This window comes from Strix uralensis, chromosome 32 (assembly GCF_047716275.1).
Source record: "Strix uralensis isolate ZFMK-TIS-50842 chromosome 32, bStrUra1, whole genome shotgun sequence".
Taxonomy (NCBI): domain Eukaryota; kingdom Metazoa; phylum Chordata; class Aves; order Strigiformes; family Strigidae; genus Strix; species Strix uralensis.
Window position 1 is genome coordinate 2691531 of NC_134003.1, and position 6255 is coordinate 2697785.

Genomic DNA, 6255 nt, shown 5'->3' on the forward strand with positions numbered 1-6255 from the left:
ACACCAACAAGGGGATGCCAACGATGGCGACACCAAGGATGGGACCCCAACGATGGGGACACCAAGGTTGGGATGCCAAGGATGGGACCCCACCGATGGGGACACCAAGGTTGGGATGCCAAGAATGGGGACACCAAGGATGGGACCCCAAAGATGGGACCCCAACGATGGGGACACCAAGGTTGGGATGCCAAGAATGGGGACACCAAGGATGGGACCCCAAAGATGGGACCCCAACGATGGGGACACCAAGGATGGGATCCCAAAGATGGGACTCCAGCAAGGGGACCCCAACAATGGGGACAGCAAGGATGGGGACACCAAGGATGTCACCCCAAGGTTGGCACCCCAAAGATGGGACACCAACAAGGGGACCCCCAACAATGGGGACACCAAGGTTGGGATGCCAAGGATGGGGACACCAAGGATGGGACCCCAAAGATGGGACTCCAACAAGGGGACCCCAACGATGGGGACACCAAGGATGGAAACACCAAGATTGGGACCCCCAAGGATGGGGACCCCAAGGATGGGACCCCCAACAAGGGGACCCCAACGATGGGGACCCCAAAGATGGGGACACCAAGGATGGAACCCCAAAGATGGGACTCCAACAAGGAGACCCCCAACGATGAGGACACCAAGGTTGGGGATCTCAAAGATGGGGACCCCATGGTTGGGGACACCAAGGAGGGGACCCCAAGAATGGGCCCTCAAAGAAGGGACCCCCAAGGATGGGGACCCGGGAACAGGGATGCTGCTGGGGAGGGGGATTTATTTTTTTCCCCCTATTTAAGGGAGAAAAGCAGGTTTTTGGGGGGCTAAAGCACGAGCGGCTGGGGGAGCACCCCCCCGCCAGCACCTCACCCCGCGGGGCACAGGGAGAGGGGGGAACTATTTATAAAGAGAAAATAAAATAAAAGCCTATATTATATCCACATTCCCTCCCCCGGGCAAGGACCATGGATTTTATTATTATTATTATTATTAATAATTCTTTTTTTCGATGTTTTTTTCCTTATTATCCTTCCCTGCGGCTCAGGGGCAGGGTTTTTTAGTTTTTCCTTTTTACTTTTTATTTCTCTCCTAAAAAAAAAATAGACTTTGACAAATCCCACACCTTTTTTCTAATCTTTTTTTGGCTGGAATTGGGGTTGGAAGGAAAAGCCCAGTGGGCTCCATCCCCTCCCAGTATGGACACTGGGTGGTCCCAGGCTCAGCCCAGTTATACCCCATCCACCCCCAGTGTGGTCCCTGTGCACCCCCAGTATGGGCCTCCTGCTCCCAGTATGGTCCCACCAGTAGGAGCCCCCAGTGAGGTCCCAGTCAGACCCCCAGGTTTAGCCCAGTGTGCAGCCCCAGTTTCATCCCAGTATGCCCCCCCCAGTCTACCAGTCTCATGTCAGTATGTGCCCCCAGTCTGATCCCCATATGGGTCCCAGTCTCATCCCAGTATGCCCCCCAGTAGCCCCCCACCGTGTCTGATCCCAGTATGATCCCACTGTCATCCCAGCAGACCCCCCCCCGGCATCTGATCCCACAATCCCCCCCCCCCCCCAGTCTGATCCCAGCATGGTCCCAGTCTGCTCCCAGTGTGGCCCAGTGGCAGGGACTGGTCCCCCTGCAGCTCCCAGTGCGGGGTGGGAGGGGGACGGGGGACGGGGGACGGGCTGTTTTATTGCAGATTTTTAACAGCCCATTAGAGAAAAGTCAGAAATGGCCTTTTCAAAGCCGCGGCACCGGCCCGGCTCCATCTCACCCCCCCATAAATAACCTCGGCCGGGAATATTTTAAATAAACACCGAGCGGGACACGGGGCCTTAATTCAAGAACGAGCTGGAAAAGGCCACGGGGAAAAGTTATTGTCATGGGGGGCAGCGCTGGGACCCCGCGGGGGGGTTTAACCCTCCCCGGATGGGTGCAGAATCCTTATTAAAAAAAAAAAAAAATCCCAATTCTATCGATAAATGAGCGGGAGCTGCAAATCCAGCAGTGACCCCCCCCCGCGCCGAGGGGCAGAGCTGTCAGTCACAGTCAATCAGAGCCAAGCTGGAGGGGGGGGAATTAAAGATAATAACAAAAAAATTTAAAAAAAAAAGCATTTTTCAGCCTCCGAGTGCTGTCGGCGCCGCGTGGGGGGTTGGCGCAGCCGTCAAGCTGCAGCCTTGCTTTTTTATTTTATTCTTTTTTTTTTTTTTTTTTTTGTCTTAATAGCGGAGAATATGTCCAGGGAAAATATAAACCCGCTGCCTGGCGCCGCGCTGGGTTGATCCCCGGTTCCCTCTCGAGCTGCGGCTCAGAGCAGCGAGTCCGACCCCTCCGGGTCACCCCAGGGAAACTTCGGGTCCCTCCGGCCCCAAACTGCCACCTTTGGGGGTGACGAGCGTCCGCCCTGCTGGGCCCCTCCCTGCTGCGGCCCTGTGCGGGCCCCCAGCCCCACCCCTGATGTCCCCAACCCCACCCTGACGTCCCCAACCCCAGCCCTGACCTCCCCAACCCCACCCTGATGTCCCCAACCCCATCCCTCATGTCCCCAGCCCCTCCTGGTGTCTCCAACCCCACCCCAGTGTCCCCAACCCCATCCCTGACGTCCCCAACTCCACCCCTGGTTCATCCAACCCCACCCTGGTGTCCCCAACCCCATTTCTGATGTCCCTGACCCCACCCTGGTGTCCCCAACCCCATTTCTGATGTCCCTGACTCCACCCTGGTGTCCCCAACCCCATCCCTGACCTCCCCAACCCCATCCCTGACATCCCCAACCCCATCCCTCATGTCCCCAGCCCCTCCTGGCGTCCCCAACCCCACCCCAGTGTCCCCAACCCCATCTCTGATGTCCCCAACCCCACCCCAGTGTCCCCAACCCCACCCTGACGTCCCCAACCCCACCCCTGCTTCATCCAACCCCACTCTGGTGTCCCCAACCCCATTTCTGATGTCCCCAACCCCACCCTCGTGTCCCCAACCCCACCCCCGGGCAGTTGCTGCCATCCCCGTCCCTCCCATGTCCCTGCTCACGCACCCAACGTCCCGTCGCTCCCTCAGCCCCGATCCCCCCACCCCACCCCACCATCCTTGAAGCCCCTCGCCCAAACACCCACATCCCCCCCACCCCCCCCTTCCCCCAACACTAGAGTTCGGTGTCAATGCTGCGCGGAGGCTCTTTAACCCCTCGCAGGCCAGGGGTGGGTCGGAGCAGAGATCCCCGCCGGGGCGGAGGTTGACCATGACCGTGACCCCTCCTGGGGTTCCCTTTTCCCCGGGGGGGCTGGGGGGCTGCTGCCATCAGGGCTCTTTTGGGTCGTTCAGGTTCAGGTTCAAGGCGCTGCAACCTCCGCCAGCGCAGCAACGTCCCTCCTCGCGCCGGGGGGAACTGAGGCATAACAGGGGGCGGAGCACCCATGTGTGTGTCCTTCCCCCCCACCCCAGTTCCACACCGCCCCCCCCCCGGCGTGAAGCCCTGTGCAGATCTCCTCAAGGTCGCTCGGTGCCGACGGTTAATTTACAATCCTGACATTAAGGCACCCGACAAAATCCGCCACCGCGGCACTGGGGCGGTTTATATACGACGGGAGGATTTATCGGGCGGCAGCACCCGCCCGGCCCCCCGCACCCCTCGCCTGTGTTATCCCCCCCCTGCCCAGCCCCAGCCCCGCTCTGCTCCTTGCAGGGGGCTGGATCCAGCCCCGGGTCCCCCCAGGCCCCCCGAGCTCTGCGGAGGGTCCATCCGTCCCCTTGCGGTGCCCCGGAGCCCAACTTGCCCCAGAAAGGGCTGCAGTGGCCCCGCACGGCTCCTCCACCGGCTGCTCCCAGCCCCAATCCCGGCCCCATCCTCACTCCCACGACCCCCCCGTCCCGATTCCCATCCTCATCCTCATCCTCATCCCAATCCCATCTGCACCTTCAGCCCTGCCCCGGCCCCAGCTTCATCCTCATTCCAGTCCCATCCCCGTTCCCAACCCTTTTCCCATCCCCATCCCTTTCCCCAATCTCATCCTCACCCCATCCTCATCCTCCTTCCCATCCCTAATCTTCATCTTCAGCACTTCCCCATTTCCATTCCATCCTCATCCCAAACCCACCCCCATCCCATCCCCATCCCCATCCTCATCCTCATCCTCATCCTTATCCTCATCCCAAACCCACCCCCATCCCATCCCCATCCCCATCCCCATCCTCATCCTCATCCTCATCCTCATCCTCATCCTCATCCTCATCACAAACCCACTTCCATCCCATCCCCATCTTCATCCTCACCCCATCCTCATCCTCCTCCCCATCCCTAATCCTCATCTTTATCTTCAGCACTTCCCCATTTCCATTCCATCCTCATCCTCATTCCCATCCCATCCTCATCCCAAACTCACTCCCATCCCCATTTTCATCCTCACCCTCACCCTCACGCTCACCCTCATCCTCACCCTCATCCTCACCCTCATCCTCATCCTCATCCCAAACCCAACCCCGTCCCTTTTCCCATCCCCATTCCTGACCCTTTTCTCATCCCCATCTCCACCCTCCAACACAGCCCCCATCGCTTCCCCCCGGGGGTGCAAGAGAGGGGGGACCCCATCCCACCCCCCCCGGGGAACCCGGGGCAGCTCAATGCACTTGGTGAGGGAAAGCGAAGGCTCCAAATTAACCTCATGGCGTTTTGGTGACAGACTCCAGTGCTGGTGGAGAATCTGGGATGTTCCCAGGTGGCCAGAGCCCACCCACTGCAAAATATGAAAAGTTTGGGAAAAAAAATCAAATTGACAAGAGAATAATAACAGTTGGATGGAAGCTGCGGGCGAGGGAGCAGCACTCGGCGAGGGAGACGCCGGCACAAAGGGAACAATCCCGCCCCGGCGGCTGCAGTTGGGATCGGCGGGGACGGGGCTGGATCCGGGACTCAACCCTTGTATTAGACACTAGAGAACCCCCTGGCGACCCCGCTCCCGGCATGGGACGGGCCGTCCCCCGGCACCGGCGCGTCCCCGCGATGCGCCGGAGCTAATCCATCTTCTGGAAAAGCGCAGCGCTAACTCGGGCAGCCGGCCCTTCCCGTAAGCGCTCGTTAATTAACGCCAAATCGCTGCGCGATTACAGGACGTGGAAATCAAATGACTTCATCGTGAGGAAGGTTTATTGCCGCCGGGGAGCGACAGGACGAAGAATCATTTGCCGTTTATTGGAAAAGGCCCTGGGGAGCGTTTGCCGGTGCCGTGCCGGAGCCGCCGGCACGGAGGGACACGAGGCCACCGTCCCCAGGGGACATCGAGAACCTTGTCACCGTGACGTTTCATGGCTGGAAGGGGGGGGGGACCCTCAGGCACGTCCCTGTCACCTCCGCCGTGCTGAGGATGGTCGTTTTTTTGTGTGGCAATCACCAAAAATCGCTCCCCAGGTGGGAGCGGGGTGGGTTCTGCCCCGGCGCTGGGTGATGGGGAACCCTCAGCCCCATCCCCTCTCATTAAACCCCGTTTCACCCCGCTTTGATCCCCCTCCCGCAGCCAGCGCAGGCGACGACGGCACCTAGAACCGGCACCGGGGCTGGGAGAGGGGAGTGGGGGCCAGACCCTTCCCCAAAATCAAACACCCCCCAACCTCTCAACTCAACGATTGCCGATGAAAAAAATGGGATCTGGTCAGGTTAAGGGAGGAAAAAGGATAGTGGGCTTTACAGTCCCGCGCACTATAGAGCCACTGTTCCGGCAGTGACCCCCCGGGTCAGGGGTGAAGGGTTTCCCAGGAGCGTCTTTGAAGAGACCATCTTTGATGAGAAAAGAGCCTCTATACAGATGTCTCATCATTACCATGAGAATGTGGAGCACATGGCGGCCGCGCCGGCCCCAAAGGGAGCTTTAATGGAATGTCATTAAAACGCCCCGTTCGGGAGGTTTCTCTTCCCCCCCGCTTTGCCCCACTTTAACCTCTTTCAGGCTCGAATTTCCCCCGCCCCGTCCCGACGTGACTCGATGCCGGGCGTTGGGGTTGGGGAACCCGGTGCCGCGCGGGGTTTGGGGCCGAGGAGGTGAATTCCTCCGGCCCCGCGGAGGTTTTGTGCAGGACGGGGAGGGATGCGCCCGGTCAGGACAGGACCAGCAGCTCCGTTCCCTGCGGGATCCATCCGAGCGCCTCCCAAAAGGGATTATTTTGAATCAAATCAGCCTGGGGTGGGGCAGAGAGGCAGCCCTGCCCGCAGCGAGGCCGAAGGCATCGCCCCAACAGATCGCAGGTTGTACCGGGCGGCAAACACCGAGCCCAGCCCAA